Here is a 10,110-nt window from a genome sequence, read left to right on the forward strand (position 1 = left end):
CTAATACAGCCACAACAAACAGAAAAGAAATGTTTTTCTTGTATGGAATATGATGGACAGATTTAGTAGAACTTCCAAGATTTTGTTTACTTAGTATCTTAGCTGATTTCCCTATGGTAGTTTACCTTAGAAATTACCCATAAAATAAAAGGAATAAAATAAACCAGTAAAATTTGTATTATGTGCCAGGTAGACTGCACATTCTATGTGTAAAAACAATTAATACTCAACAGACCGCAGGCAGCAGATGTCATGCTCCCCCCCTCACTTTTCAGGCGAGAGAACTAAGAGTTTGGGTCATTCGATCAGGGCCTCGTGGTGAGTGAAGGGCAGAGCTCGGACTCAGAGAGGGTGTTTTATGACACCAGAGGCCACATTCTCAGGCACTAAACTTTACTGACTCTACTCTAAAGCTGCCTGTTATTGGACCTTCCTGTTTCAGAGCAGTTGTTAAGCTTGTCACGGATACACAGTGACTAGTCGGAAGTTTTGGGGAGATGATAAAGTGCAGTGAGAGCTGTCAGTTCTGTGGGATCCACTTCTGGACATTTTCCTTTGTATGTTTGACAGCTCAATAGCCACCACACCCCCCCACATCGCCCATCCTCCCCACTGCAAAAAGATGCCCTGTCCATAGCATCCCTCTTCTTCCATTTATCCCACATGCATCTCCAACGCACTTGCTCTTGGTCACTTCTGGTAGCACCTTCTGCTCTTTGGAGCCTGGTTGATTTCCAGTTATCTCGGAGTCAGTTCAAGCCCAAGGGTCTCACAAGGCTGCCTCCAGTGACCTCTCACCTCACCTTCTCGTGTTCCATCTCCCCTCAGTCCCAGAAAGCACACCCCTGTGGTGCCCTCTGTGGACTCAGCGCCTGCCCCGCCACCTTTGTGCCTTCTCCAGGCAGTGCTGCCAGCCATGTGGGAGGGCAACTCAGCAGCCTTGCAGGCAAGACCCGGCCCAGAGGTGGCCCTGTTGATGGACAATCCAGAAGTTTTTTAATTCACTCATGGATTCATTCCTCCATTCAACATTTTTTAAAAAATTGATTACCAGTGCTGGAACCAAAACAAATAATCAGACACAAGTCTGCCCTCACAGTGTGGTGGAGGGGACAGACTCAGAAACAAAAATGACAGGTGGGTGGGATTGGTCTAACGGGGTCCCATCACAGCATCACCGTGAACATGTGGAAGGGAACGGAGGCAGAGGAGCTGAAGGACAGGGCGATTCAGGTGGAGGGAATCGAGCGTACAGAGACCGATAGGCGAGATGGAGCTGCTGTTTTCACAGAAATAAAACTCTGTGACCGAAACAGACTGTGTGTGTAGAAACGGTAAAAACCTGCCTCAGTCACCGGCCACCGTCTCAGCTCGCACACAAGTGGAGTAATTGAGATATCACAGCCAATGCTTGCAGAGGTGTGGGCATGGCTGAAAGGAGCCAGTCACGGTTGGGGACACACCCTGGGGCCAGCTTTCATAGAAAAGAAGAGATATTCCCTCTTCCAGCTGGAGGGGCAAGAGGAGGAAAGAGTTATTAAAACCCCAAGAATGCTAGGGAACTTGCCTGGGGGTCCTTTAGACTCTGTGCTTCTACTGCAGGGGGCTGAATTCGATCCCTGGTTGGGGAACTAATATCCCATGTGTGTGTGGCATGGCCGGAAAAAAAAAAAAAGCCCCAAACAAAACAAAAAAAACCCAAGAAAGCTATAGCTGTAAGCCTAGGAGAAGGCTGCGAGATAAGAGCCAGGGACTTTGGTAAAAGAACCCAACCAGTTTCAATCCACAGCCTGGCAGGGAGCTACAGAGCAGGTGGAGGAGTATGGGGAGTTTTCTGGAGGGTAGCAGAAAACACCCAGCATGGCAGCCATCAATGCCGTTGTCTCCCATTTCTACCCCAGCTCCCATCCGTAATCTGTATCACAGACAACACACCTCGTTCTGCAAACGATCGGGCCAGCGTGCAGCAAAAATGCACAAAGAAATAAATATAGATTCAAAAATAGAATCCAGACCACAGGAGACAAAGAGGTCAAGTATGCGAAATGGGAGAAGAAGGCTGGATAATGAAACAAATCTGTGGAGATCATTTGGACGTACATAGGCACTGCAGTTGAGCCAGAAACACGAGTCTGAGCTTCTTGGTGGCCAAAGTTTGGAGGAAGATGAGGTCAGTTATATAGCTGTCCTCGTCCAAGACGTGAAAGCAGAGCAGTTTGTATCAGAAGTTGCATTTTTCCTGGACCTTAGCATGAATAGGCATTTTCTCTGTGGGGGCAGCGTGATTTAAGCAGACTGTGACCCTAAGAAAATGACTCCAGCAAATTCTGGCTGATGCCCCACATCTGTGTTGTCTGCTGGCCACGTTCAGCTCACTGCTAGTGCCCACTGATGGTGTCCAAGCCCCGTCTCTTATCGGATTTCACGTTCTGCACGATCAGGGATCACGCTTGGGATGTCTTTGCTATCTCCCATTCCCAAACTATTTTGAAATTGAATCCAGTGAAAATATTTTGAGTATTAACTTTTCTTCTGTCACTGCAGAAATAGTCTTATTACATTGTCGAGAATAATTAGACCAAGAACAGCCAACTCCCTAATCCTCTGAAAGTGCTCCAAGAGCAGGTGCTCCGGGGTTCAAGGTACAGTGGAGATGGTGTAGGCATCCTTGTGCAGCTGAGATGGAAAGAGCAACAGCAATTTATCCAGTTCTCAATTCAGCCTGAGTGACATGTAGTTGAGACCTATGATGCTTAGCACATGGGAGTCGAAGACCCCCTTGAAAAGATAATAAAAACTAAAGACTCTCTCCCCAGAAAAAGACAAAAGTTCCCAGCTTTGATTTCCATTTCAGGGAATTCACATACTTCCTGGAGCTCAGCTGTGGACTCCAGGTTAGAATCTGATCTAGACTATGGGCCTCATATTTTGCAGAAGGGGTTTTCTTCTGGAAACTCTGTTTTCCCATTAGTGATGGGGACAAAGGATATCCAGGTATCAAGTTCATCCCATAGGGGGTGAGGAGTGGGCTGATTATACAAGCAGCCTCTAACTCTCCTCACCCACACAAATATTCAATACAAAGGACAAAATATGTATGACACGTGAAATATTATTCAGCATAATTTGGATGGCAATTCTGATACACATTACAGCATGAAGAACCTTGAGGACGTGATGCTGAGTGAAACAAGCTGGTCATGGAAGGACAAATGTTATATGATTCTACTTATGATTCTCTAGGTAAAGGAGTCAAATTCAAAAGGACAGAAAGTGTATGGTGGTTGCCAGGGGTGGAAGGGAGGGACTGGGGAGTTAGTATTGCATAGGGACAGAATTTCAGTTTTGCAAAATGAATAAAGTTCTAGGGAAGAATGGTGTGATGATTGCGCAGCAGTGGAAATGTACTTAATGCCACTGAATTGTATACTTAGAAATGGTAAAGGGATTTCTCTGGCAGTCCAGTGGTTAAGACTTCACCTTCCAATGTAGAAGGTATAGGTTTGAACCTGGTGACTCAGACGGTAAAGAATCCACCTGCAATGCAGGAGACCTGGGTTTGATCCTGGGGTTAGGAAGATCCCCTGGAGAAGTGCATGTCAACCCACTCCGGTATTCCTGCCTGGAGAATTCCATGAACAGAGGAGCCCGGTGGGCTACAGTCTGGGGTCACAAGAGTTGGATACAACTGACTAAGACTTTAAAAAACTGTCCATATAAAAATTTTTTTTCTAAAAAATGGTTAAGGTGGTAAATTTTATATTGTGTATATTTTAAATCAAAATTAAAAAAAAAATTAGACAAGAGCTTAAAACACAGGAGTCTGAAGATGGAGTGTGCAGCCCTAGGCTAGTGGGGAGCCAGGTAGGCCTAATCTCAGCTGCTAGCTTTGGTGGACTGTGGATCCTTACCCACCTCCCTGCAAAAATAAAAGGAGTTCCTGGGATCTCTGCTGCCTGGTGGGCTCCCTGAGCTGTGGAGAGTGGTCGTGGCATTGAGCACCAGCACCAGGAGCACCTTGACTTGCTTTGGGATGCTCCTGCTTGCAGAGGGTAGTGGCGGGGTGCGGGGCGGGGGGCGCTTCCCTTGTGGCTCAGGCAGTAAAAAATCCACCTGCCATACAGGAGACCTGGGTTTGACCCTTGGGTTGGGAAGATCCCCTGGAGAAGGGAATGGCAACCCACTCTAGTATTCTTGCCTGGAGAATCCCATGGACAGGGGAGCCTGGTGGGAAAGAGTCCATGGGGTTGCAAAGAGTTGGACACAACTGAGTGACTTGTTGTTGCAGAGGTTTATTTCAGCCCTCCACCTTGTTACTGACATAGATTTTTCCTATATGAGGATGGCTAATAATGGCTCTCCCTGTAATTTCTAAAGGAAAACTGTGGCTGCATAAATGATTCACCATTCAGGAACTCTTCATTTTATAGGACCCATCTTTTTTATAACAGGAAGTAAATATGCGTTGCTAAGCTACTATGTCCACCAAAAAAAAATTATATAGTAGATTCCATTGTGTTCTTTGTGTTCTGTGAGAGTTGATGATTCCTCTATGTTAAGTTAGTCCTTTTGTTCTTGACCTCCTTTGCCTAAAGTTAATTAGAGCTTGGCCTGAGTGTACTTGGGGTAAACAGAAAAAAAAAAAAGCATAAATCATAATTTCCCATGAGAAAACAGTAGGTTTCTTTAGATTTTCTCAAAGGAATTTGAAAAGCATTTATTGGCCTTTATTTTCAGTTCTGCACCTATTTACTATTTATCTATCTATCATTTCATCTACCTTAGAATCTATGGTTCTAAGATTGCACACATGAGACTTAATCGTATTATTGCAAAGGAAAGAATACAGACTATACAGGTAAGTTTTAAGAGTTACAGGTAGCTCTTTAGACTCCCTGAGGATGGATCGTCAGTGCTCCACCTCTGAGAAGTATACAGCAGGTAGAGAGCATTTCAGGATGCAGCTTAAGGGATTTTGATCAAAGGAAGGAAAAGCACTGCATGTGAGTTATCCATTTCCCCAAGATGGAGATCTCAAAATAAAAAGGATATCATTGCCCATATCAGATGCCCTGACCATCAAGGTCACAGGAGGGTCCTGAGGTAGTAGAATTATGCCTTTTGTGTATTTAATTTACTTGAGCTCAAATATGCATACTTAAAAAAAATTTTTTTTTTTTCTTTTTTGGTTGCACTTTGTGACAAGTGGGATCTTAGTTCCCTGACCAGGGATCAAACCAGTGTCTGCCACACTGGTTGTGCTGAATGTTAACCATTGGACTGCCAAGGAGGTCCAGGAGGGAGCCATTTAAATAAAGCTGGCAACTAGGCCTTCCATTCCACCCAAGGTCCCACCTGAAGACAGGAGGGGAACACAGGAATTTGTTAATTCGCAACTGGAATTTCTTGCATGCTCTCTGCATAGACATCTCCTCCTGCTGAGTGTGATTCCAGCAGCTTATCTTCCCATACCGCATGGCTCCCACACGTAAGCCATCGCCTCCATCTGATGCCACTGGTCCGTTTCGACACTAGCGTAAGAGCTGACTGGGTTGAGGTTTCTGGTAGTGGGGATGGCTGTGTCCAGCACGATTCGGTCTAGCAGGGATCATAAAAACTTGAGAGAAAAGTCATCCCACTGTGGCATCAAGGACTAAAATGTTTGTTAAAGAGACAAGTTAAATATGTAGAAGACTTTCATGAAGACTGAAATAGCATCTGATTTGTGCCTGGAGGGCTTGGACTGTGAGTTGTGCCTCTGAATTTCAGCATATGTTCTAACTTCCTGCCCAAGAGGTATTAATGAAAAGGAATTTCCAAGAGTAATTTCAATTCTACATGCTTTTCACTCCCTTCTGACCCTAACTCTCATGGAAATTATAGTGGTCAAGAACTTGAATTTTGGGGTCAGATGTCAGATTCCCAGTTCTAGCTCCACCAACAACTAACACTAATTTGACTAAGCCTCAGTTTCCTCAAATGTAATGCAAGTTCTTACCTAATAGGATAGTTCTGTGGATTAAGTGGGACAATCCATGTGAAGCACCCAGCACCTGCATTTAATAAGTAATGCAATCAATGTTTACTCTGATTATTCAGGAAGCAAAAGCAATCCAATGCATTGGCTGCATGCCACTGGTTTGTGGGAAGAACAAAGGACTGGTTCTGTGCTCTGGATCCAAAGCAACGAAAAAGTTTCAAAAACATATTTGTTTTTTACTCTTTTGTCTGCTGTATTCTCTATACCTAACTTCTCAACAATTTAAATATACATATTTCCTACGCAACTGTTCACCCAGTGGATTTGATGGATATTTGTTGAGCACCTACTGTGTGCCAGGCTAGGGGCTGGCGATGCGGAAAGAAGGCAGTCTGAACAGTGGGAGGAGATGGATGTATAAGCTGGGAGTGATGAGACAGTGCAGACAATGAAGTGATGGGGGAACCTGAGTGGACTGAGGTGCAGGAAGTGGTGAATGGATGAAGGGATGAGAAAGGCATGGAGGTGAGAAACAGCAGGGAGAGATGGGGCAACCACAAGGAAGTCAGGTGATCAGAGTGCAAATCTGTGCAGATCTGGGAATGGTGGGGAGTGACAGATCCTGGAGACATTCCTGCTTCACTGGGGGCTTTAACCTTGACCGTGAGGGCTGTGGAGAGGCGTTCACCAAATGTGTATTCTCATCAAGATGGATCATCCTGTGTGGAGGATGGATTGGAGGGGGAGACAAAGGATGAGGGTATGCGGCCGGGACCACTGTAGCCATAAAAATGAGGGCTGGCCAGGAGACGTGGGCGATGTCCCTGGGGAAGGAGAGAGGCAGGGCCATGGAGAAGCAAATACGAGGTGAACTCAGCAGGACCTGTGATTGCTAGAGTGCAAAGTGAGGGGAAGAGTGGAGTTGGGGGCACCTCCCAGATGTCAAGACAACTGAGAAGATGGCAGTGCTACCAACTAAGGTATTTTCAAAATAGAAAGAACATGTATTGAGGTGGGAAGATGATTTTGCTCCTTTTGAAAGAACTTCCTAGACCTTACAGTCTAGGGAGATAATGATTCAAGTGTGCTGTTCTTTCATTACATCTGGAATTCAGTAATCAAAAAAAAAATATTTGTAATAACAAATCTTCAGAAAGCATGTCTAAACAGGAAGTTGCATAGCCACTTATTCTCAACCAGAACCAAACAATATCCAAGTTCAAATGACCTTCATGATTTAAGATAGGCAGGGGGAGAATCTTAAAAAAAAAAAAAAGAACATGGAGGCTGGATAAAGGAAAACCAAATATAGTAATACTAGTCTAAAAGAACTAAAAATGCTGATTCAGATCTTTCCCACTTTTCTCTGACATTTAATTAATTGCATTTTGATCTCTCTTCCTGTCCTCCTTTATCCTGTGATGAAGATTCTAGAATGTGGTAAACACACAAAAAAATGAAGTCAACAGGAGGAAGAGGGAGAAGCAGAGCTTTGATAACGCATCAGTTGACAATTTATCCCCTTATATCCGGTAGAGGCTGGAGTACCAAGTAGGCAAGACTGGGAGAAGATAGTAAAGAATCTGAGGGTTTAGCTACAAATTAGCGAATCTGGTAGACTCAAACCCTTGTGCTTCCTTGCCTGGGCAAGCAACATAAACTGCCTACATGTTTTGAATTTCATTTCTTTTAGCTTTAGTCATATGATTTTGGGTATGAGTTCTGAATAATATTCTTGCCTGGAGAATCCCCTGGACAGAGGAACCTGGCGGGCTACAGTCCATGGGGTCGCAAAGAGTCAGACACGACTGAATGATGAACACTTTCACTCTTTTCTGAATAAGTAATGAGAAATGGTTCCACCTCAAACTCTGGTTAAAGAAGAAGCTGAAAGCAGGATGGAAAAGATGCATACACATTCCTTTGCAGGACGTGGGTCATCTGGCAGCACCAGGCTGCCACAAAAAGGGCTTCTTAGAGTTATCATTTGACAAAGTACCAGCCAGAGGGCTGACGTCAGTGGGGACAAGGCCGTGGGAGGGTGTCCCCCGGATGACTTCCTCCCTTTCCTCTCCCTGCCAGAGTGCCGTCGTCGTCTGAACCTGTAATCCCTGCCCAGGCAATTCCAGCGCTGGGCGTTTCTTAAGCAAATAGAGCAGATCCTGCCAGGGTGAAGGGTTGCCACCTTTTATAACTCATGTTCCGGGGCAGCCGCTCGTGACCTTTTCTCATGACTCAGGATCACCGCCGCATCTGTGCCTTTGAAATGTCTTCCTCTTCCCGCTCCTTGTAACCCCCATGTCTCCCTGTGTAGCTGGCGCCTAGAACACGCCGTGGTGTTTGTTAATTAGCTCCTCTGTGGAATGGAGCACTTTCTTTGTTCAGTGATGCCACATTCTTCAGTGGGTTCTCCGGTCTGTGTCTTGCTGCCCAATGATGCTGGAAGGTTTCTGGGACGGGGAAGAAATCTGTCCGCTGCTCCCTGTATAAGCATCCTCCCACCTCCCTCTCCCTGCCCACCAGCCACACGCACCACAGGTGTTCAACAAATGCTGCTGGACAGTGAAGCAGTTCTTCCAATATGGATGTGCGTGCCTACATCCTTCGTTGTGTTGGATATGGATATCTTCTAGCTTAAAAAAAAAAAGTCAGGTGTCAAAGCACTGAACATAAAGTTTCTATGAGGAATGAGAACAAGTCCCTCCACCTCAAAGGATGTGGTTCAATAGTCACAGAAAGGCTGTAACAGTTACCCTTGGTAAGACCTTGCTCTGTGCCAGGCACTGTTTCGGGTGCTTGTATCATCGTTTGATCCTCGCAGTAGTCTTCTGCTTCTTATTATCCTCATTTTAAGGAGGCACCCAGTCTATGATATTTTGTTACAGCAGCTCTAATGGCTTAAGAAAGGAGGGAATTTTAAAAATTGGTATGTAATTGACATATGATGTTAGTTTCAGGTATACAGCATAGTGGCTCAATATATCTATCTCTTGTGAAAGGATCATCAGAACAAGTCTACTTAGCATCCATCACCAAACATAGTTACAAAGTTTTTTCCTTGTGATGAGAATTTTTTACTTACCTTCTTAAACGGAGAAGGCAATGGCACCCCACTCCAGTACTCTTGCCTGGAAACTCCCATGGATGGAGGAGCCTGGTGGCTGCAGTCCATGGGGTCGTTGAGAGTTGGACACGACTCAGTGACTTCCCTTTCACTTTTCCCTTTCATGCATTGGAGAAGGAAATGGCAACCCACTCCAGTGTTCTTGCCCGGAGAATCCCAGGGACGGGGGAGCCTGGTGGGCTGACGTCTCTGGGGTCGCAGAGTTGGACACGACTGAAGCGACTTGGCAGCAGTAGCAGCAACCTTCTTAAAAGCTTTCAAATATATAAGTCAACATTATTGACTATAGTCGCCAGTGCATCCCATACTTATTTTAAAATGGGAAATTTGTATGTTTTACATACTCCCTCGATTTTAACTTTTGTCTTTCCAACCCCATGGGATCACTGAAAGACTTGTTGATGTTCTGCTTCTTAGCAGCTGTCTTTTTTTTCTAGCTTTCCAGCCTCTTCTATCATTCCACCAAGAATCAACAAATGTCATGGGAGAAAAACAGCTGTGTGCAAAAGATTGGGGTTCCCTCAAAGACCTTCTCTTCTAGAATCTTTTCATTCTAGATTCTCATGCCCTGGCTATCCAAGCAGCTCTTTCATGACCTCAAACAGTTGTTCTTTTGTATTGTGTTCAGCTTTCTAGTGTTTTCTGTGGGTGTATTAGTCTGCAAAAAGCTAATATCATAGTAGGAGAGTTAAATTATCAGAAGCAATCATTTAATGTTAAGTAATATGGACTTTTGTATTAGTTCTCCAGAGGAACAGAGCCAGGATAGATATATAAGAAAAGATTTATTATGGGAATTGGCTAATGCAATTATGGAGGCTATGACATGCCCTCATGTGCCATCAGCAGCTGGAGAACAAGGGAGGCAGGTGGTGTAAGTCCCAGGATGAAGCCAAAGGACAAAGAATGGGAGAGTGGATGTTGGGATGGGCGGAGGGAAGGGTTAGTATAAATCCCGGAGATCGAAGCTAAGACCAGGAGCTCTGAGGTCTGGAGACAGGAGAAA

This window comes from Oryx dammah, unplaced genomic scaffold (genome assembly GCF_014754425.2).
Source record: "Oryx dammah isolate SB20612 unplaced genomic scaffold, SCBI_Odam_1.1 HiC_scaffold_22, whole genome shotgun sequence".
Lineage (NCBI taxonomy): Eukaryota > Metazoa > Chordata > Mammalia > Artiodactyla > Bovidae > Oryx > Oryx dammah.